The sequence below is a fragment of the Hyla sarda genome, chromosome 10 (genome assembly GCF_029499605.1).
Source record: "Hyla sarda isolate aHylSar1 chromosome 10, aHylSar1.hap1, whole genome shotgun sequence".
In the NCBI taxonomy this organism is placed as follows: Eukaryota; Metazoa; Chordata; class Amphibia; order Anura; family Hylidae; genus Hyla; species Hyla sarda.
The window spans coordinates 60,808,338-60,832,412 of NC_079198.1; the positions used below are offsets into that span (position 1 = coordinate 60,808,338).

The 24,075-nt window shown below is 45.9% G+C and overlaps 1 protein-coding gene and 1 pseudogene across 1 annotated transcript in view; both read right to left on the reverse strand.

The window, feature by feature from the left end:
- Positions 1-24,075, reverse strand: part of PRKCG (protein kinase C gamma) — a 716,084-nt gene that overhangs the window by 390,738 nt on the left and 301,271 nt on the right. The window lies entirely within an intron of this gene.
- LOC130294787 (U2 spliceosomal RNA) lies at positions 9,951-10,049 on the reverse strand (annotated as a pseudogene).

The window sequence follows — 24,075 nt, forward strand, 5'->3', positions numbered from 1 at the left end:
GACATACAGCTCCCTTCGGCTGAGGTGGTGGAGCCTTGGCTGGATGAAAGAGGGAGCGGATGGCCACTGGGTGATGCAGCAGGCTGGACCCACGGACCCATGGAGCCACGGTTCTCCCAGTCCATTTTATGGTGGCGAAGCATGTGTTGACGCAGGGCCGTGGTGCCGACATTGGGACCTTGGCCACGCTTCACCTTCTGCCAACAGATCTTACATGTGGCTACGTGAACCTCCTCCGGATGCCTTATGAAAAACTTCCACACCACCGAGTAGCTGATTTTCCCACCCGCAGTTCGCACTAATGGACTGCTACTGGCGCCGTCTCCAGGAACCCTGTTCCACTACCTCCCGGAAAGGTAGGCTGCCGCGAGGCAGGTGGTCTGACCCGGGCACGTTTGGCTCCTGAATTTCCATTACTGCCACCGTGCTGACTGCCAACCGTGCTATCGCCTTGCTGCCTCAAGGGTAACCTGCAACTCTCTTCTCCTGATGATGATGAAGCCCCTTCTGCACCCGGCTCCCAATTGCGATCGGCTTCATCATCATCAACAGTTGTGTGCACGTCACTGATGTCCTCCTCAGGTTCCCCAACAGTGTCTGCTTCAGGACCCTGAACACTTGCAATACTGCCTCCCACGTCACTCTCCGCATCACTACTTGGCTGCCTAGCGGAGCAAGCGGCGCATGTCTCCTCTCCTTCTTGGCTGTCCAGTAGCTGCTGACTGTCCTCTATCAGATCGTCCTCACAAATAGTGGAGCTGAACCCACAGCATAAGATACTTCTCTAGGAGAGGGAACAGCATAGAACAAAGGCAATGTGAGGACAGGGACTGCTCCCGGGCCATGCCAACTGAGGGTTGTGTCTGAGGAACCCACGGACTGTTGACTGGGGGTGTCAGATGTCATTTGTGATGATGTGGATGAGCGTGTTAACCAATCGACGACGGCAGATGGGTTGCTGTTGGAGACACGACCGCTGGCTGATAACGGGAGCTAAGGCCTCTCGCTGCGACTCCTGCTGCCACTCTCCCCCAGTCTGCTGACAACTCTGCCTGAAGTATTTAGGCCTCTGCCACTCCTCTGTGCACATCATGGCACTTCTCTGCCTGACATACTTAGTGCGTTTATGAGGGTATTACAATACGCTACACTACTCTTTAAACAGTATTGGTCTAGAACAGCAGCAGGTGATTACTTACAGCTGTCCTTTCACAGTATGTAGGCCCTTGACAGATTAACAAGTACTAGATGGTACAATACTTGGATGTACCTATGTGGTCTGCACTGATGAGGGCAGTAATAAGCGTAACTATACACAGAAAAAACTCAGTATTTTTGTAAAACCCCAGCCGGTGAATGCTATTGTTTGGACTTTGACGGTATGGAGCACCTTGACAGCTTAACAGGAACAAAAGGGTACAATACTTGGATGTACCTATGCGGTATGCACTGATGAGGGCAGTTGTATGCGTAACTATACGCAGAAAAAAATCTGTATTTTTGTAAAACACCAGCCGGTGAATGCTATTGTTTGGACTTTGACGGTATGGAGCACCTTGACAGCTTAACAGGTAGTAAATGGTACAATACTTGGATGTACCTATGTGGTATGCACTGATGAGGGCAGTAATATGCCTAACTATACGCAGAAAAAAAATCTGTGTTTTTGTAAAACACCAGCCGGTGGATACTATTGTTTGGACTTTGAAGGTATGGAGCACCTTGACAGCTTAACAGGTACTAAATGGTACAATACTTGGATGTACCTATGCGGTATGCACTGATGAGGGCAGTAATATGCCTAACTATACGCAGAAAAAACTCAGTATTTTTGTAAAACACCAGCCGGTGGATACTATTGTTTGGACTTTGACGGTATGGAGCACCTGGACAGCTTAACAGGTACTAAATGGTACAATACTTGCATGTACCTATGCGGTATGCACTGATGAGGGCAGTTATATATGCGTAACTATACGCAGAAAAAACTATTTAAAAAACAGCCGGTTAATACTATTGTTTGGACTTGCACAGTATGTAGCCCCTTGACAGATCAACAGGTACAAAATGGTACAAATGTACTACACTGCACTGAAAAATCACGTATTTCTGAACAGCAGCAGGACCCAACAGTGCAGCACCACAAAAAAAAAATTGCACTCTGTCACACAATTCTGAGCAGCAGAAGATTTGTGGAGCAAAAAAAAATAAACTCAATTGGGCTGAACAATGAGGAGATAAAATGCTTCAGAAAGTTCAGGCAGCTTGGAGATCTGTATGAGGCAGCTGACAGCTATCTGCACCTCTCTGCTGCAATGCTCAATAACGTGAATAGGAGGTTTAGCTATCAATGATCCTTCTCAGAGTAACAGCACAGCACTCTGCACTCCTGCCTTTCCCTAATGCTGATGTGACTAGCAGTTGCAGTGTAATGCTATGGTATGAGCTATTCACACACGCAGTCCCGTCCTCTCCATCTGAATGCATAGATGAAATGAAGAGAGGCAAGATGGCCGCCGATTATATAGGGGCTGTGACATAACAGGGGTCAGTGAACACTGATAGGCTTCATCTCACATGTGATTCAGGGTCAGCCCGCCTACCTTCATTCCCACCGCTGTTTCCCACACTCCCATAATCCCCTGCCCCATGTACTCACATGTGGATCCGCCATCTTAGGTCTCCAATAGCCTGGAACGCTGTAAAATGGAGTTTAATGAAGCAATTCACGCGATCGAATCGCAGCGATAGTCGCATTTGTTGCAAATCGAATTTTTCATGAAATTCGTAACAGATTCGAGTTCGTCAACTTCGATTCGCTCATCTATAGTAGTCACCTGAAATGGTCTTCCAACAGTCAGGAAGGAGTTCCCAGAGATGCCTAGCGCTTGTTGGCCCTTTTGCCTTCACTATGCGGTCCAGCTCACCCAAAACCATTTCGATTGGGTTCAGGTCCGGTGACTGTCGAGGCCAGGTCATTTGGCGCAGCACCCCATCACTCTCCTTCTTGGTCAAATAGCCCTTACACAGCCTGGAGGTGTGTTGGGGGTCATTGTCCTGTTGAAAAATAAATGATGGTCCAACTAAACGCAAAGCGGATGGAATAGCATGCAAGATGCTGTGATAGCCATGCTGGTTCAGTATGCTTTCGATTTTGAATAAATCCCCAACAGTGTCACCAGCAAAGCACCCCGACACCATCACACATCCTCCTCCACACCAGCACACATGTGAAGTGAAAACCATTTCAGGTGACTACCTCTTGAATCTCAACAAGAGAATGCCAAGAGTGTGCAAAGCAGTAATCAAAGCAAAAGGTGGCTACTTTGAAGAACCTAGAATATGACATATTTTCAGTTGTTTCACACTTTTTTGTTATGTATATAATTCCACATGTAATAATTCAGTTTTAATGCCTTCAATATGAATCTGTACTGTATGTATATATATATATATATATATATATATATATATATATTATTGCAAGGGATAATATATCACATATAATATAACACATTATAAATACATAGATATCTTGAGCTAGAGATGATATTTTCTCTGTCAGCAGGGGAAACATGTGACTGGTTTAAGAAGCTGTATCTGCAGTGATCAGCTGATCATACTTACCCTCATTTGAATTATGTGCATGTTGCTACAGCCCTTATGTTTTTGTTTTTTTCAGTGGATGTGTGCTTGTAGTACATTTATATGTCTGTGCACCATTTATGAAAACCAAAACTTCAAAACACTTTTTAATTGACAATTCATATTGCACACATGACACCAATAAAGTAAAATAACCCCCATCTGGTCAGGATATCTGTATTATACCAAAGATGTGATAGCAATATTATGTCAGATGGTGTTTTTATTTAATATAGCAACCTAATGAATAAATACTATTTGCCAATTGATTTGTGAAATAAAATCTATAAATTTACCTTTCTTGATACTGATATGATAAATACAGCAGTCAGGTACAAACAATCTATGATGGCTGTCAGTGAAAGGACTCTGTATGACAGCTGTCATAGCATATGGTTTTTAAATATCTTCAATTTTGAAATTAACCTGGTGTTAATGATGATTAAAAATGTCAAGTCCAGTGCATCAATAGCACTGTCTATAAGGTAATGGACAACCTGGAAATTTAACCCCTTAAGGACAAGGGGTTTTTCCACATTTGAACTTTCATTTTTTCCTCCTTACCTTTAAAAAATCATAACTCTTTCAATTTTGCACCTAAAAATTCATATGATGGCTTATTATTTGCGCCACCAATTCTACTTTGTAATGACATCAGTCATTTTGCCCAAAAATCTACGACAAAATAGAAAAAAAATCATTGTGCGACATTCCGGGTGGAGGGTGAACCGGTCTGGGCTGTCCTTCTTCTCCGTCGGTCATCTTCTCCACTCCGGGCAGGCTCCGGCCTAGTACGCTGCATAGACGCCGCTACGCCGTGATGTCAGGTGCGTCGCTGCGCACGGGCGTCACTGCGTAGCGGCGTCTATGCAGCGTACTAGGCCGGAGCCTGCCCGGAGTGGAGAAGATGACCGCCGGAGAAGGACAGCCCGGATCGGTGCACCCTCCACCCGGAATGCCGCCGGTCACTACAGGAACGAAGGATGGATGGCTCGGACCACCCTGACAGGTAGGGGGCGAGAAGCGGGTGGTGGTGGCGGCGGCGGCCTATGGCACCGCAAAAGCCACCGCAGTGCATTGATTTAAAGCGCCCGCTTTAAATCAATGTTCTGCAGCGGTGTCGCGGGGGGATAAATAGCCGATAACTTATACCGGAATATCGGTATAAGTTATCGGCTATCGGCCCTAACCTCCACTGATTATCGGTATCGGCCCTAAAAACCGATATCGGTCGATCCCTACTAATAGTGCACGGGACCGCGATCAGTGCCACACACTATTAGCCATGGGTCCCGGTCTCTAACGGCCAAACCCGCTATGATGCCGGGCCACGCTGTGGCCCCGCTTTATAGAAAGGGAACAGACTCAGGGCATACAGGTTAAGCAAAGTATTTCACTGTTTTCCACCAGGTGGCAACGCATTCATATACTGTGATACCACATGATATAACACCAGCACATGGTTAGCATTAGATAACAGGTCTGTATTGTGGTACATATTCTATATAAATAAATAAATACTAATATATATATATATATATATATATATATATATATATATATATATATATGTGTGTGTGTGTGTGTGTGTGTGTGTGTGTGTGTGGGTGTGTGTTACAGTTAAAACTAGTTTTAAGTTAAAACTTGTGTTCCCTAGTGAAAACTAGTTTTGACTGAATGCCTTTGTGAAAACTAGAATTGACTGTTTTGTCATAGTTAAAACCAGTTTTTACTGAACACCTTTGTTGAAACACCAGTTTTTACCAAACACCTTCTTACAAACTGGAATGCTTACTGAACACCTTTGTACAAACTTGAATTTACTGATAATCAAAAACCGAATGTCAATCGAAACTGGTTTAACCCCTTAAAGGGGTACTCCGATGCTTAGACATCTTATCCCCTATCCAAAGGATAGGGGATAAGATGCCTGATTGCGGGAGTCCCGCCACTGGGGACCCCCGCGATCTTGCACGCGGCACCCCGCTTGTAATCAGTCCCCAAAGAGTGTTTGCTCTGGGTCTGATTACCGGCGACCACAGGGCCGACGGCGTGTGATGTCACGCCTCCGCCCCCTTGTGACGTCACGCTCCGCCCCTCAATGCAAGCCTTTGGATAGGGGATAAGATGTCTAAGCACCAGAGTACCCCTTTAAGGACTGAGCCCATTTTTCACCTTAAAGGGTACTTCGCCCCTAGCATATTATCCCCTATCCAAAGGATAGGGGATAAGATGTCAGATCGCGGGGGTTCTGCCGCTGGGGACCCCCGGGATCTCCGCTGCAGCACCTCGCTATCATTATTGCACAGAGCAAACTCGCTCTGTGCGTAATGACAGGCGATACAGGGGCCGAAGTGATGTGATGGCCCCGCCCCCTCATGATGTCATGGCCTGCCCCCTCAATACAAGTCTATGGGAGGGGGCGTGGCGCCCCTCCCATTGACTAGCATTAAGGGTGGCGGACCGTGACGTCACAAGGGGGCGGGGCCATGACGTCACAATGCTCTGGCCCCTGTATCCCCAGTCATTACGCAGGGGATAAGATGCTAGGGGTGGAGTACCCCTTTAAGGACTGCAAACTGCTGTGTGGGCATGCTGGGAGTTGTAGTTTTGCAAGATCTAGAGGGCCACAGTTTAGAGACCACTGCACAGTGATCTCCAAACTGTAGCCCTCCAGCTGTTGGAAAACTACAAATCCCAGCATGCCCAAACAGCAAACAGCTGTCTGGGCATGCTGGGAGTTGTAGTTTTGCAACATCTGGAGGGCTACAGTTTAGAGACCACTGTATAGTGGTCTCCAAACTTTAGCCCTCCAGATGTTGCTAGGCAACTCACCAGCTTCCGTAGTCTGCTGCACGCCGCACCAGGGACCAGCTGCACGTCATTGCCGCCCGCTGCCGCCGATGGTAAGTGGACCTTCCGCGCCGGTCACCATCAACTTCCCAGTTCTGCCCAGACTACTGTGGAACCGAACTTTAACCCCACCACCCCCGATCTGCTATTGGTCGGTCGCTTCTGACTGACCAATAGCAGGGATAGGAGGGGTGGCACCCCTGCCACCTAACTACTATCCCTTCAGGGGGGCCGGGGGTGTCTTTGACATCCCCGATCCCCCTTATTTTCCAGGTCACCGGAGACCCATATGACCCGGAATCGCCGCAGATCGCCGGTCTGAGTAGACCATCTCAGGACTGTCTCAGGACCCCCCTGGGCGATGTGCCGGGATGCCTGCTGAATGATTTCAGCAGACATCCCCGTCCAGCCCCCAAAATTCCCAGGGGCGTACCCATACGCTCTCAGTCCCATACGCCCAGGACTTTAAAATGGGGGCATATGGATACACCCGCCGTCCTTAAAGGGTTAAAGTAGTGAAAACTAGTTTTAACAAAATGACTCAGTTCAAACTGTTTCCACAGAGGTCAAACTTCATTTAGCTAACACGTGGTGCTTAAGAATGATTCTTATTGGTTGTGCGACGTCTCCTGACTCGTGGAGGGTTGACCACGCCGCCTCCGCATACCTGTGTACCCCTCTAAGCACGCTCATGTTGGTTGACCACACTGGCTCCACATAACCACGTACTCCCTCCGCTAAGCACGCTCATGCGGGCCGACCGCTTCGCCCTTGCATACCCGTGTACCCCAAAAACAAAACTTTTTATATGCTGTACATCTTGGCAAAACAATAGTTTTTCTAATAAACTTCTTTTAAAAAAAATGCACATTTTATTAAAGAAAACTGTCTTTGAAAATCACGTCACTAGGCGTCCCCATACCTCCTGGGACACTGATGAGTTCCACAGCAGCATCAGCTTGTCCACAAGTCATGGATAAGAGATAGCTGATGGACAAAGCTGCAGATGGGACTAGCGCTCTGCTGTGCTTGCTCCCGGCCTGTCACTTTGCCTGGGGGAGTGCACAGCTGCCAGGAGTGAGCATGCATGAATTTACAGCATCAGTCCTAGGAGCCTCTGAGGATCGCAGCACAAGACCAGGAGTTCATAAACTTGTATGGAGCTTCACTTAAAGGGACACCATTATATTTTTCTCTGGTGGCAAAGTTTGGCACAAGGGGGAAAACAGCTGATCGGATGTGTGATGTTACGGAGCTCCAGGCAGTGCAGGAATTTACAAGATATGTGACTTCTGTAATATGCTGACAGCCAGGGGCATCACTAGATTAAAACATTCGGGGCCTGTTCCACAAATAAAAAGCCAGGTGGCCCAAATGTCAGCTGCTGAGTGAGTCCATATATCAGTGTTTCCCAAGCAGGGTGCATCCAGCTGTTTGCAAAACTACAACTCCCAGCATTATCAGATAGCCAAAGGCTGTCTGGGCATGCTGGGAGTTATAGTTTTGAAACATCTGCTAGGGAAACACTGCCATACACTCAGCAATCTTGGCCTGTCTGCTCAGCTCCTCCCCCTTCTCTGCCCCACCCCCTGTTGTGCATGTGATCTCAGACACACATAGATGCCTGCTGGGATCAGAGGAAAGATTTGAGACTTTAAGAGAACAGAAGATTAGCAAGTTACAAAGATGAGAATATAAATACTGTGCCCTGGCCCCTGCAATTTTATACTACCCCACCCCAACACAGTGACATCACTGCATATTTACTCTATACTGCCACATCACTGTGCGCATTATCTTAGTACTGTGACATCATTCAGGGGTTATCCCTGTAATGTGACATCACTCATCACTGTGTATTATCCCTGTACTGTGTACATTATCCCTGTACTATGACATCACTGTGTGCATTATCCCTGCACTGTGACATCATTGGGGTTATTATCCCTGTAATGGGACATTACTCACACAAAGGCCTGCTGGGGTCAGAGGAAACAGGTTTGCCTAGTTAAAACTAGTTTTAACCCCTTCCTGATGTATGACATACATGTACGTCATGGAAGGTTTATGTACGTCATGGAAGGTTTTCCCGACCTGTGACGTACATTTACATCATGTAGATACTGGCCACCACTGAATGTGTAGCGCTGCACCTGGTAAGATGGTGGCTGATAGTCAGCCATCTTGCCGCGGGACCAGTGCCCCCCACCACGGTCACTGCACCGCGCTGGAGCCGACAGGGGAAAAAGAAAGAAAAGCCACAGCAGGTAAATATGCTGGAGGGGAGGGAGGGGGGGGGGGGGTGCTGCCTGCTATGGAGTAACTGCGGCCTCCTATGGGGGAAATGCTGCCAATTATGAGGGAACGGTTGTCTACTATGGGGGGAGGGCACTGCTGCCAACCTAATATGGGGGACTTCTGTTGGATACCTAATGTGGGAAACTTCTGCTGCCTACCTAATGTGGGGAGCTATCTACTACCGACAAGCTATTATGGAGAATAACTACCAAGATAATAGGGGGGCTACCTACTACCTACATAGCTTATATGAGAGTTATGATTTATGGGACAGCTCTCTGGGGGATATACTTTTACATTCATCATGTTTTGTTTGTTTTTTTGAATATAAGAAAAGCCCTTCCCTAATAAAAACTGAAAATACCCCCTTTTTCCCCCATAAAAAAAAAAAACTGTCACATGACATTTAAAATGGTATCATAATTGCTATCGGCGAGTACTTAAAAAAAAGTATTGGTACTCGTACTCGGCCTTAAAAAAGGGTATCTGGACATCCCCAATAACTAGATTTATTTGGCATGACTCTCTCTCTTACAAATAGAGAATTTCAAATCTAGAAAAATGCAAAAAAAAAAAAAAAACACTGGATGTATCAACAAAATTTACTAATATAAAGTACAATATATCACAAAAAACAACTTCAAGCTAAAAAAAAAAATCTAGTTTTCACAAAGGCATAAATTCTAATTTGTACAATGGCGTTCAGTAAGTATTCTAGTTTGTATGAAGGCATTTAGTAAAAACTGGTGCTTCAACAAAGGCATTCAGTAAAAACAGTTTTTAACTAGGAAAAAGCAGTCAATACTAGTTTTCACAAGGCATTCAGTCAAAACTAGTTTTCACTTGGGAAAAACAGTCAATTCTAGTTTTCACAAAGACGTTCAGTCAAAACTAGATTTCACTGGGGAAAAGCAGTCAATTCTAGCAGTCAATTCTAGTTTTTACAAAGACATTCAGTCAAAACTAGTTTTCACTGGGGAAAAGCATTCAATACTAGTTTTCACAAAGGCATTTAGTCAAAACTAGTTTTCACTAGGGAAAACCAGTTTTAACTAAAAACTAGTTTTAACTGTAACATTTACAGTGTGTGTATATGTGTATGTGTATATATATTGTTACGTTATGCGCTCCGGCCGCACACGCTGGCTGTAAGCGCATGGTCCCCTTACCTGCTGCTACCAACGTGGCAAAGACCAAACCACTGATAAGAACAGATACCACACTTGATCTTAGCCAAAAGGCCAAGAAGCGATAGATCTCCCACAGTATATGCAGAAAGTGCTCTACAAAAAGGATGTAAACAGAGCTAAGGCTGTGTTCACATGATGCGGCTCATTAGTGGTATCACAGCTTATCACCACATGCATTTATGCTGTGAATTATTGTAATTGTGGTAAAAATTGTGTGTTTTACCAAGATTATGCAAATTAAACTGATTACCATAACCTTATAAATATCCTTTTCAAAAATCAAATATCAATGAAGATTAAGACTGCCTGTTGTGGATGGTCACTCAAGGGACTGTCTGTTCTCAGTCACCTCTGTAACTTTCAAAAAACAAGCAATATAAGATAAGCAGCCAGATTTATTTTTGTGAGCTTTCAACCCTTGGAAGCTAAAGGTTTGGGTCAATAGAAGAAAAAGGTTAAAAGCGGCCCTTTAATAACATTTTCCTGGAATATCCTATGTAAGGATTATGCTGTGACAGCTGCTTGCTTTCCCCTCCCATTATGTCATCTACAATATTTTCCATGTCTTCACCTTTCATTGTAAATCATGCTGTAGCTAGAATTATTTTCTTGGCCTTTGAAGTAAAGTTCTTTCAGGAATGAGAAAAGTCAGGCAAGTAGATATTTACACTCAAATTATGTATGAATAGTTCCTAGAATTATCCATGTACCGCTAAGAATTTACATTTAGGAAACAGATTCTGGATTTCACTTGTTCAGATAATACCTTATGAGTTGCTCCATTACCTACATGGAGATTTTAAAGGGGTATTCCAGCCTTTAAAAAAAATTAGTACTTTAGGTCTGCTCTAACCAATTGTCTAAGAAGCAGGAAAAAGAGATTGGGGGACCAGACAGAAGGAAACAAGAGCTGGAGAGGGATGGTTAGGGGAAGCGAAAGGAGGGGGCTGGGGCTAAGTTCCCTAAAAAAAAATAAAAACCTTGAATGAGCATGCATATTACTAGCATTGGGTTACCTTTCTTAAAGACTATCCAATGATTACTGGATGCACTTTATTCTATTATTCATAACAAGGATGAAGTCGAAATGATTTGGGTTACTAGACAGTAAGTTAAGGAGCTGAGGAGAGCCAGGATGTTGAAGGGAGATTGTGGGGATTCCCAGCAGTCACCAGTTGTTATCCTACATAACTTCTTTAATATCAGGAAGAAGAGATATGAGATATACCTAAGTGTCTGTTATATTCTTTTGAGAGTGAAATTTGGTTCTATTATATGTAATCAGGTGCTTGGGTTTGGTTGGCCATATTCTTTGATGTATTCTTTGATATTAATTATGCATGGAAATCTTTTAATTTAATATGGATAAAAAGGCAAATAATGTAGGTTACATTAGGTAGGGAGACAGGACTATATTCCATATGTTTGTTGTTGAGAAGTTGCGTAGGTTATATTTTTTTGCTGAAGTGGGGAGAAGAAGATAAGTTTTAGTCTTTCATGTCCCTTGGGAATTCCAATAAAACCTCCAAACCACTAATGGTTAATTCAGGCGCAGGCAATGGATCGTAGTGTGTACAGCAATGCTGATAGATAGCTTATAGAGAGGTAAGATCAATGTGGATAACCAAAGGTCATTTATTCAGAACAACGCGTTTCAACGCCGGAGCAGGCGTCTTCCTCAGGTTCATATCAACAATACAATTACATGAAAAGCCCCGTGGTTGATGCTATCACATCTGAACATGTACCTAGTTCTGAATTCAAATTCATGACTGACTTATTTTTGGAACTCGAGGATCTCTGCAAAAGTGAGATCCAACATAATGTTGATGTTATGTTTTTGAAATTGTAATTGCAAGGAAAAATCGCTCCTAGAGGTCTTTGGATGCCTTTTGAGTCATCCTTTAAAAATGATACCAGTTTTACAAATGACTGGGAAGATCTCATGGAATCGGTATTGTTACGCCGAGCGCTCCGGGTCCCTACTCCTCCCCGGAGCGCTTGCGGCGTCTCTCTCTCTGCAGCGCCCCGGTCAGACCCGCTGACCGGGAGCGCTGCACTGACATTGCCGGCGGGGATGCGATTCGCATAGCGGGACGCGCCCGCTCGCGAATCGCATCCCAAGTCACTTACCCGTCCCGGTCCCCGGCTGTTATGTTTTGGCGCGCGCGGCTCCGCTCCCTAGGGCGCGCGCGCGCCAGCTCTCTAAGATTTAAAGGGCCAGCGCACCAGTGATTGGTTCCTGGCCCAATCAGCCTAATTAGCTTCCACCTGCTCCCCGTGTATATTACCTCACTTCCCCTGCACTTCCTTGCCGGATCTTGTTGCCTTGTGCCAGTGAAAGTGTTTAGTGTTGTCCAAAGCCTGTGTTCCAGATCTCCTGCTATCCTCATTGACTACGAACCTTGCCGCCTGCCCCGACCTTCCGCTACGTCTGACCTTGCCTCTGCCTAGTCCTTCTGTCCCACGCCTTCTCAGCAGTCAGCGAGGTTGAGCTGTTGCCGGTGGATACGACCTGGTTGTACCGCCACAGCAAGACCATCCCGCTTTGCGGCGGGCTCTGGTGAAAACCAGTAGCAACCCTAGAACCGGTCCACCGACACGGTCCACGCCAATCCCTCGCTGACACAGAGGATCCACATCTAGCTAGCCGAATCCTAACAGTAGATCCGGCCATGGATCCCGCTGAGGTGCCGCTGCTAAGTCTCGCTGACCTACCCACGGTGGTCGCCCAGCAATCGCAGCAAATTGCCCAACAAGGACAGCAGCTGTCGCAGTTGACCGCCATGTTACAGCAACTTCTGCCACTGCTACAGCAGCAACCATCTCCTCTGCCAGCTCCTGCACCTCCTCCGCAGCGAGTGGCCGCTCCTAGCCTCCGCTTGTCCCTGCCGGACAAATTTGATGGGGACTCTAGACTCTACCGTGGCTTCTTGTCTCAATGTTCCCTACATATGGAGATGTTGTCGGACCAATTTCCTACAGAACGGTCTAAGGTGGCGTTCGTAGCGAGTCTTCTGTCTGGAAAGGCCTTGTCTTGGGCCACACCGCTCTGGGACCGCAATGATCCTGCCACAGCCACAGTCCAGTCCTTCTTCGCTGAAGTCCGTAGTGTCTTCAAGGAACCAGCCCGAGCTTCTTCTGCCGAGACTGCCCTGCTGAACCTGGTCCAGGGTAATTCTTCAGTAGGCGAGTACGCCATCCAATTTCGTACTCTCGCTTCCGAATTATCTTGGAATAATGAGGCTCTCTGCGCGACCTTTAAAAAAGGCCTATCCAGTAACATCAAGGATGTGCTGGCCGCACAAGAGATTCCTGCCAACCTGCAAGAACTTATCCATTTGGCCACCCGCATTGACATGCGTTTTTCTGAAAGACACCAGGAGCTCCGCTAGGAAAAAGACATCGATCTCTGGGCACCTCTCTCACAGTATCCTTTGCAATCTACCCCTGTGCCTCCTGCCGAGGAGGCTATGCAAGTGGATCGGTCTCGCCTGACCCATGAAGAGAGGACTCGCCGTAGGGATAAAAATTTATGTCTGTACTGCGCTAGTACCGAACACTTCTTGGTGGATTGCCCTATTCACCCTCCATGTCTGGGAAACGCACGCACCCAGCTCACGTGGGTGTGGCATCTCTTGGTACGAAGTCTGCTTCTCCACGTCTCACTGTGCCCGTGCGGATTTCTCCTTCTGCCAACTCCTCCTTCTCAGCCGCGGCCTTCTTGGACTCTGGTTCTTCTGGAAATTTTATTCTGGCCTCTTTGGTGAATAAGTTCTGCATCCCGGTGACCCGTCTCGTCAAGCCGCTCTACATTTCTTCGGTCAACGGAGTGCAGTTGGACTGCACTGTGCGTTACCGCACAGAGCCCTTGCCTATGAGCATTGGACTGCATCACAAGAAAATTGAATTTTTCGTCCTTCCCAACTGCACCTCTGAAGTCCTCCTCGGTCTGCCATGGCTCCAGCATCATTCTCCCACCCTTGACTGGACCACCGAGGAGATCAAGAATTGGGGTTCTGCTTGCCACAAGAAATGCCTCACGTCTGCTCCCAGTCCCAGTGCCTCCTCATAGCCCCCGTCCTGGTGACACTCTGCCCCGTGACAAGCTTCACTCTCTGCCCCCCCTCCCCATTCCCACTTCTTCTGAACTACCTGCCGCCGGTATAGCTACCCAGGACTTCTTTTTTCAGAAGGAGACTCAAGAGGCGTCCCCTATGTTCTCGTCTCTTTTGAAGGGACAAGGAGACAAAAAGAGGGGGAGACCTAAGGGGGGGTACTGTTATGCTGAGCGCTCCGGGTCCCTGCTCCTCCCCGGAGCTCTCGCGGCATCTCTCTCTCTGCAGCGCCCCGGTCAGACCCGCTGACCGGGAGCGCTGCACTGACATTGCCGGCGGGGATGCGATTCGCATAGCGGGACGCGACCGCTCGCGAATCGAATCCCAAATCACTTACCCGTCCCGGTCCCCGGCTGTCATGTTCTGGCGCGCGCGGCTCCGCTCTCTAGGGCACGCGCACGCCAGCTCTCTAAGATTTAAAGGGCCAGCGCACCAGTGATTGGTGCCTGGCCCAATCAGCCTAATTAGCTTCCACCTGCTCCCCGTGTATATTACCTCACTTCCCCTGCACTTCATTGCCGGATCTTGTTGCCTTGTGCCAGTGAAAGCGTTTAGTGTTGTCCAAAGCCTGTGTTCCAGATCTCCTGCTATCCTCATTGACTACGAACCTTGCCGCCTGCCCCGACCTTCTGCTACGTCTGACCTTGCCTCTGCCTAGTCCTTCTGTCCCACGCCTTCTCAGCAGTCAGCGAGGTTGAGCCGTTGCCAGTGGATACGACCTGGTTGCTACCGCCGCAGCAAGACCATCACGCTTTGCGGCGGGCTCTGTTGAAAACCAGTAGCAACCCTAGAACCGGTCCACCGACACGGTCCACGCCAATCCCTCGCTGACACAGAGGATCCACATCCAGCTAGCTGAATCCTAACAGGTATCCAGGGAAATGATGGTCCGTTTAGCCGCCAAAAGACATATGGTGGTGTCTGACCTCATTTCACAAGCTAGGATATGTATGGATAAATTGCATAACTATCAGCATTTTGTGGAATTCCGCAAAATGGACAGTAACGTAATGATAAGACTAAATAGATTTGAGACAGATTTGATTAATAAAAAAGTACAAAAATTTGCCTGTGATTATGCAAGAAATCAAATACGTAAATGGCCCAAGAAAAATATTCACATTTCAACCTCTGTCGAACCAGGGACTGATAGGATTATGTCAGTGGATACTGTTTCTGATATATCGGATCAGACTGCTGAATCTTCTACTAAAAATAATTCTAATGATGTGTTTAGCCACTCGAATAACTATTATAATTATAAAAAATCTTACAACCAAGGATCCACTAAACAACATAATCCTAATGGACTCAGAACCATCATTAATTCTTCATACAAAAAATCTACTCCTAATAATAAGACTGGTGGCACTCAGGAGAGGACTAATGTTCAAAATGTAAATTATTCCAACATTGTGCCCCCTACTGTGATTCCAGCTAGGAATAATGCTGTCACTACTGACATTGTCTCTACTGGTAACATCATAGCTATGGGCTTAATTCATCCAGATACAGTTACTAATCTAATTCAAGCCAACACTAGTAAGTAAGGCTGATATAGATACACAGAGAGCTAAATCAAACCCCGAAAGTGGTACATTGGGACCAGCTAATATAGATCATCATTTAGACCTACTAGATTTATCTATTCTCACCACACGTGATAATACTTGTATTGACACTAACAACTATGAGGATGATACTCTTGAACAAACCTTAACGTCTGATACTATTTCCACCACATTAAACCATTCGTCTTTTTTGGGCTCCCGACCGGTCCATGTGGATGTTGTACAATTGGTACCAACCATATCGAGTCCCCTTCAAGGGAAAATTACAAGCTTTTTTCCAATGTCGTCCCCAATTTCAACACACAAACCTGTAAAAAGAAAACACGAACTAGGGGTTGCAGAGGGGGAGCGAAGAGAAATAAAAGAAAATCCAACAATATCACTAGTACCTAATCAAAAGAAAAATCGCCTATAAAATTGTTTAATTTGTCCAGCCATATTCTTAGTGAAAATGAAATTTCATTACTTTCTAAGGGGCTGTCATTTTGCCCAACCAATCAGCCCGATAATTTTCTGCTATTTTTGGATTTAAATAAATATGTCCGGAAACTGACACTCACTCGCCATTTTTCCATTCTAGCAAAACAACATACTAAATTGAGTGATGATTCTGACATTGGTTGCCTTATTGTGCCACCCTCACCTTATGAGACAAGCGACATTCACTTTGAATCACCTGAAGCTATTACATCTAGCTACATACCAACAGCTCGTGTGGATGTAAAACCTTTATCTCAATTTTACCCTGTCCACCACCGTGGAGGTTTTCTTGAAACCTTTTACACCATGATGGCAAATGATTTTCGTACTTTATCAATCGATCCCCTGTCCTATACAGATAATCTAACCCCCCCTGAACGCAGGGCTATCAAGTCACTACAATCCAATTCTGATTTGGTTATACGCCCTGCTGATAAGGGGGGTGGTATTGTTCTTTTAGATAGAGCCTCTTACCTCAAGGAGGCAGCTAATATTTTGTCTGACACTCATTATTACCTTCCACTTGCACAGGATCCCTCTTCTGAGCACTTTGCACTTTATGTTAAATTAATTGACAAGGCTGATCAATTAAAAATTCTAAATAAAAAAGAAAAAAGTTTTTTGAAAATCCCCTCCTATCAATTAGCTACTTTTTATTATTTACCGAAGGTGCACAAGTGTACTACTAGTCCTCCCGGTCGCCCGATTATATCGGGGTTCGGGTCGATTACTGGACACATCACATTACATTGATTTATTTTTGCAACCTTTTGTATTACAATTACCCACCTATCTTAAAGACTCAACTCAGCTTATTAGGGAATTTAACTTACTTGTCCTTCCTGAAAATTATTCTTTCCTCACTCTAGATGTGTCGGCACTTTATTCCAATATTGACAGCACCTTAGGTATTCAGGCCATATTACATTTTTTTAAACCGAATGAAGTTTTAAATGTGGATCAATGTGATTTTTTGACTGAAGGAATTCGATTCATTTTAGATCATAATTGTTTCAGTTTTAACAGTCAGGTTTTTAGGCAGATCAAAGGCTGAGCGATGGGGACTCGTTTCGCTCCTAGTTATGCTAATTTGTTCATGGGGCGATTCGAGTCCCTTTACATCGCACAGCCTGATTCTCCATTTTTTTACTTTATATATTTTATAGACAATATATTGACGATCTTTTTATTTTGTGGACAGGCACACACCAGCAAGCATTAGATTTTGTTAAATTTATTAACAATAACATATATGGACTTAATTTTATCCCCCACTACTCAGAGTCATCTGTGCCCTTCCTTGATTTGGACATTTTTAAAACCTGCTATGGCACCCTGCAAACAAAAACTTTTTTTTTAAATCCGTAGATGTCAATAGTTTTTTAGATTTCCGGAGCTGCCATTATCCTAAATGGCTCCGGAATGTGCCTTATGGGCAATATCTTAGAATACGAAAAAACTGCTCTGATGACACTGATTTTAATATTCAATCGGGTATACTAAGAAAGAGATTCATTGAAAAGGGTTATCCCCAGCGGATTCTGGCACAAGCGTATAATAAAACCAAAGATTTCAAACAAAATGACCTAATACAAGTTAAAAATAAACAAGCTAGTAACGCGCAGAATATTGATATTAAACATAATTTTTTAACTACATTCAATTGTGCATCCAAGTCCGTTCGTAGAATTCTGATCAAGCATTGGCCAATAGTGAGAAATGATCCCATCTTGAAGAGTTTGGTACCCATTCAACCAAAAATCACATATAGAAAACCTATGTCTTTACGTAATTATCTGGCTCCCAGTAAACTGAAGAGTGACACTTTTCCGAACAAAGGGTCTAAAAAATCCACAAATGATAAAGGCAACAGTAAATGTAACAAGACACGGTGCTTATTTTGCAATATCATTCAGGATAATTGCAATCGGTTTCAATCTAATATTACACACAAATCATTTCCCATAAAAAAATAATTATAATTGTGATACAGACTATGCAGTTTATCTGCCAGAGTCTCCATGCAAATTACAGTATGTGGGTCGCACGATTCAGACGGTGCGGTCCCGCGTGAATACTCATCGTTTTAATATTCGGAAAGGTTTTCCCTTACATAGCGTATCGCGTCATTTTGCACAATCGCATGATAAGAACCAAGATTTATTAAAATTAATCATCATAGATAAAATACCGGCGGACACACACAATCGCTTTCAAAAATTAATCAACAAAGAATCCTATTGGATTTATAAATTGAAATGCTTGCACCCGGATGGGCTAAATGAGACCATCGAAAATACATTATAGTCGGATTGAATTATATTCCACTTTTATGTCTGTCCCATATATATTGTTTTTTAGTATGTATTTGTATGCTTATACTTACATTATTCTGCTGTTTCTGTTTTGTTCCTTCGGTCTTTTTGATTCACTTCCGCCCTTCTCTTTGGTGCCCAGGTCTGTGGTGTGACGTGGCTTCCGCCCTGCTCTTGTGGCGTACGCAGCTTCCGCCCCGCTCCTGGAGCCCAGCTTTGCGGCGTGACGTTGGTCAACTGCCCTTAGGAATACGGTACTTGTTTGTATAAATTTCATATATGGTAATTGTATTGTTGATATGAACCTGAGGAAGACGCCTGCTCCGATGTTGAAACGCATTGTTCTGAATAAATAACCTTTGGTTATCCACATTGATCTTACCTCTCTATAAGCTATCTATCAGCATTGCTGTACACACTATGATCCATTGCCTGTGCCTGAATTAACCATTTGTGGTTTGGAGGTTTTATTGGAATACTGAACACCACGAGGTGGTGGAGAGGGACCGGCTGCACTTTGGACATATTTCTACACACAATCACCAGAGTTGTGCCTGTCTGTTAGCACAACTCTTTGGGTAAGCGCAACTTATTATTGTATGCGCTTCTTACCCATCTTTTATTGCACTACGGAGCGCTCTCTGTGTTCTTTTTGTATGTCCCCTGGGAAGGGATACAGTCATATCTCCTTACATATGCTATAAAACTGGAATAAACAAAAAGAGACTATTTATCCATTTAAACCTTACTGCAGGCCTTAAAATTAGTCATCTTTATTACTTGACCCTTCTTTTGACCCTAGAGTGAATGCATATGGCGCAATCAGCTCCTCTAAAAATGAGTTAATTTTGGAAACATCAATCACCTCTACGTCTTCACAAAAGTAGGTCTCACATAGGGCAGAAATAACTTTAATCTTAAGCACAACCACAGCCACACTTTCTGCCTAATTGATGACCTGCAGCACAGGTAACAGGAGTACAAATGCTAGTAACACAGAAAATATAAACACATACACACGTTGATATACGTTTATGGAGAGATGTATTGTAGCTAATGTATGTCAATCATTTCGGTTTGATTACTTGGGTCCCTAAAGATTTTCTCAAAGATAAAGCTTGTGAGGCACTAGTGAGGTCATGTGCAATCTTCATTAAGATAATATCCATAAGGGTTTTCCATTGCTTTGATAGTAACATTAAAATATTGGCAATAAAACTATGCATCACCATAATATAACAAGTAGGTTCATCATTGCTTTGGGAGATTTCAAAAGTGAATAAATTTCTCACAGTGTCCCTCGCCCTTTATAGAGAGCATTAAGCTAGGTTATTACAGGACACATTACTTGGAAAAGAAATTAACTGATTAGCTTTGGGCTTTGACTTTGCATAACATGTTATTTGCTGCTTGTACTCATATTAATTGAAATTACTATAACATATCAAATATAAGTAGCATACAGTAGAAAATGGAAGCCACTTATATTTTGATGCAACATATATCCCTGGAGTGATGGAAAAATGTCCCCTTTACAGTATTTGGAATGTAGAACATCTTTTGAAAGAAGCTCTGGGGTTCTTCGTGTAAGGATATGAATAATTATCTACAGTAATTGTTAAGCACTTCTCAAGAGAATCACTCATTTTTTACAGGTTATCTGCTTCAAAGAGAAAGTGTCTCAAAGAAAAGAACAAGGCTAATATACAGTTTAAAGGTTTGTCATTAATCATTTGTTTTATTAAACATCTGTCACATGCTTTTTTGTTTGTGCTCTTAATTTACATACTTTTCTATGGTTTTCCCTTCACTTATTCATTTTTGACAGTATACAAGGTTTTTTACCTTTTTTTTTATCCTCCAAATTTACATGAACTGGTATGAAGCAGACCAAATATAGTCACAAGCAGACTACATTTGATCCATTGAAGCCTATATCTATGCTGCAAGCATTTCGCTGTATACGTTTGAAGGATATCTGGTTAAGTGCCATTATGGAATTTACTACATTTCTATTTTTATACAAAAAAAGGCATTAGAAGCAAAGACAGAACTATATATGTGTGTTTAGTTTTCCACAATATCTTGTACATGTTACGCCTAGCGCTCCGGGTCCCCGCTCCTCCCCGGAGCGCTCACGGCGTCTCTTTCCCTGCAGCTCCCCGGTCAGTCCCGCTGACCGGGAGCGCTGCTCTCTCATGGCCGTTGGGGATGCGATTCGCACAGCGGGACGCGCCCGCTCGCGAATCGCATCCCAGGTCACTTACCCGTTCCCGTCTCCTGCGGTCATGTGCTGGCGCGCGCGGCTCCGCTCTCTAGGGCGCGCGCGCGCCAGCTCCCTGAGACTTAAAGGGCCAGTGCACCAATGATTGGTGCCTGGCCCAATTAGCTTAATTGGTTCCCACCTGTTCCCTCCTTATATCTAGTCTCCTCCCTTGCACTCCCTTGCCGGATCTTGTTGCCCTAGAGCCTAGTGAAAGCGTTTTTGTGTGTTTATACCCTGTGTACCAGAACTTTGCTATCTCCCCTGACTACGAACCTTGCCGCCTGCCCCCGACCTTCTGCTACGTCCGACTTTGCTTCTGCCTACTCCCTTGTACCTCGCCTATCTTCAGCAGCCAGAGAGGTGAGCCGTTGCTAGTGGATACGACCTGGTCACTACCGCCGCAGCAAGACCATCCCGCTTTGCGGCGGGCTCTGGTGAAAACCGGTAGTGTCTTAGAACCGGTCCACTAGCACGGTCCTCGCTATCCCTCTCTGGCACAGAGGATCCACCTCCTGCCAGCCGGCATCGTGACAGTAGATCCGGCCATGGATCCCGCTGAAGTTCCTCTGCCAGGGGTCGCTGACCTCCCTACGCTGGTCGCCCAGCAAGCTCGTCAGATCGCCCAGCAGTCGCAACAGATAGCGCAACAAGATCACCAGCTGTCGTACTTGACCACCATGACTCAGCAACTCCAGTCGCAGCTACAGCAGATTCAGTCTCAGCTACAGCAGCAGCAACCATCTCCTCCGCCAGCTCCTGCACCTCTTCCGCAGCGAGTGGCCACTCCTAGCCTCCGCCTGTCTTTGCCGGACAAATTTAATGGGGACTCTAAGTTTTGCCGTGGCTTTCTTTCCCAATGTTCCCTGCATCTGGAGATGATGTCGGATCAGTTTCCTACTGAAAGGTCTAAGGTGGCTTTCGTAGTCAGCCTTCTGTCTGGAAAAGCCCTGTCATGGGCCACACCGCTCTGGGACCGTGATGACCCCGTCACTGCCTCTGTACACTCCTTCTTCTCGGAAATTCGAAGTGTCTTTGAGGAACCTGCCCGAGCCTCTTCTGCTGAGACTGCCCTGCTGAACCTGGTCCAGGGTAATTCCTCCGTTGGCGAGTACGCCATACAATTCCGTACTCTTGCTTCTGAACTTTCCTGGAATAATGAGGCTCTCTGCGCGACCTTTAAAAAAGGCCTATCCAGCAACATTAAAGATGTTCTGGCCGCACGAGAGACTCCTGCTAGCCTGCATGAACTCATTCATCTAGCCACTCGCATTGACATGCGTTTTTCTGAGAGGCATCAAGAGCTCCGCCAGGAAAAAGACTTAGATCTCTGGCCACCTCTCCCACAGTCTCCACTGCAATCTGCGCCTAGGCCTCCCGCCGAGGAGGCCATGCAAGTGGATCGGTCTCGCCTGACCCTGGAAGAGAGGAATCGCCGTAAGGAAGAGAATCTTTGTTTGTACTGTGCCAGTACTGAACATTTTCTGGTGGATTGCCCAATCCGTCCTCCACGTCTGGGAAACGCACGCTCACACTCAGCTCTCGTGGGTGTGGCGTCTCTTGATGCCAAGTCGGCTTCTCCACGTCTCACGGTACCTGTTCGGATTTCCACTTCAGCCAGCTCTCCCCTCTCAGCCGTGGCCTGTCTGGACTCTGGAGCTTCTGGAAATTTTATTCGGGAGTCCTTTGTGAATAAATTCCATATTCCGGTGACCCGTCTTGTCAAGCCACTCCGCATCTCCGCGGTCAACGGAGCCAGGTTGGACTGTACCATACGTTTCCGCACGGAGCCCCTTCTTATGAGCATCGGATCTCACCACGAGAGGATTGAACTTTTGGTCCTCCCCAATTGCACCTCGGAAATTCTCCTTGGACTTCCCTGGCTTCAACTTCATTCCCCAACCCTGGATTGGTCCACTGGGGAGATCAAGAGTTGGGGGTCCTCTTGTTCCAAGAACTGTCTAAAACCGGTTCCCAGTAACCCTTGCCGTAACTCTGTGGTTCCTCCTGTATCTGGTCCCCCTAAGGTCATTAAGGACTCTGCCTGCCACAGGAAATGCCCCTCCCCCCCTCCCAGTTCCATCAGGCAAGCTTCTGTGTCCCCTCATGGCCCTCCTCCTGGTGTCACACTGCCCCGTGCCAGGTCCCGCCCTCTGCCCTCTCTCCCCATTCCTACTCCTGCGGTTCTGCCTGCCGTTGAGGAATCCCTCCATCCTTTCCCGGTGTCCTCATCCCAGGGGAGGCAGTTACCCGATAAAGAGAAGGGGAGACCTAAGGGGGGGGGTACTGTTACGCCTAGCGCTCCGGGTCCCCGCTCCTCCCCGGAGCGCTCACGGCGTCTCTTTCCCTGCAGCTCCCCGGTCAGTCCCGCTGACCGGGAGCGCTGCTCTCTCATGGCCGTTGGGGATGCGATTCGCACAGCGGGACGCGCCCGCTCGCGAATCGCATCCCAGGTCACTTACCCGTTCCCGTCTCCTGCGGTCATGTGCTGGCGCGCGCGGCTCCGCTCTCTAGGGCGCGCGCGCGCCAGCTCCCTGAGACTTAAAGGGCCAGTGCACCAATGATTGGTGCCTGGCCCAATTAGCTTAATTGGTTCCCACCTGTTCCCTCCTTATATCTAGTCTCCTCCCTTGCACTCCCTTGCCGGATCTTGTTGCCCTAGAGCCTAGTGAAAGCGTTTTTGTGTGTTTATACCCTGTGTACCAGAACTTTGCTATCTCCCCTGACTACGAACCTTGCCGCCTGCCCCCGACCTTCTGCTACGTCCGACTTTGCTTCTGCCTACTCCCTTGTACCTCGCCTATCTTCAGCAGCCAGAGAGGTGAGCCGTTGCTAGTGGATACGACCTGGTCACTACCGCCGCAGCAAGACCATCCCGCTTTGCGGCGGGCTCTGGTGAAAACCGGTAGTGTCTTAGAACCGGTCCACTAGCACGGTCCTCGCTATCCCTCTCTGGCACAGAGGATCCACCTCCTGCCAGCCGGCATCGTGACAGTACACATATAAGATTCAATCACTTCTTACTTAGGCCCTATCATTCAGTTTGTACATTGCTGATCACATCTTTTAAGCAGATTAAAAAATTATCATTCTTCGGACAGACATCTCCTCATAACACGCATATGGAGTGTGCTGGGGTAGTGAAATAATACTGTTATTCAGTATGACATGCAGATTACAGGCATTGCTTTTAGAAGCACTGCCACAGAGCAGCACAATGACAGAGCCTGGAGGGGGCATCAGTATAGTCATGATTTTATTTGCCTTGGCAGCAGCTGCCCGACACTGGTCACTACAGCTAAATTTACTATTAACTAAGACTCCCAAGTCCTTTTCCACATC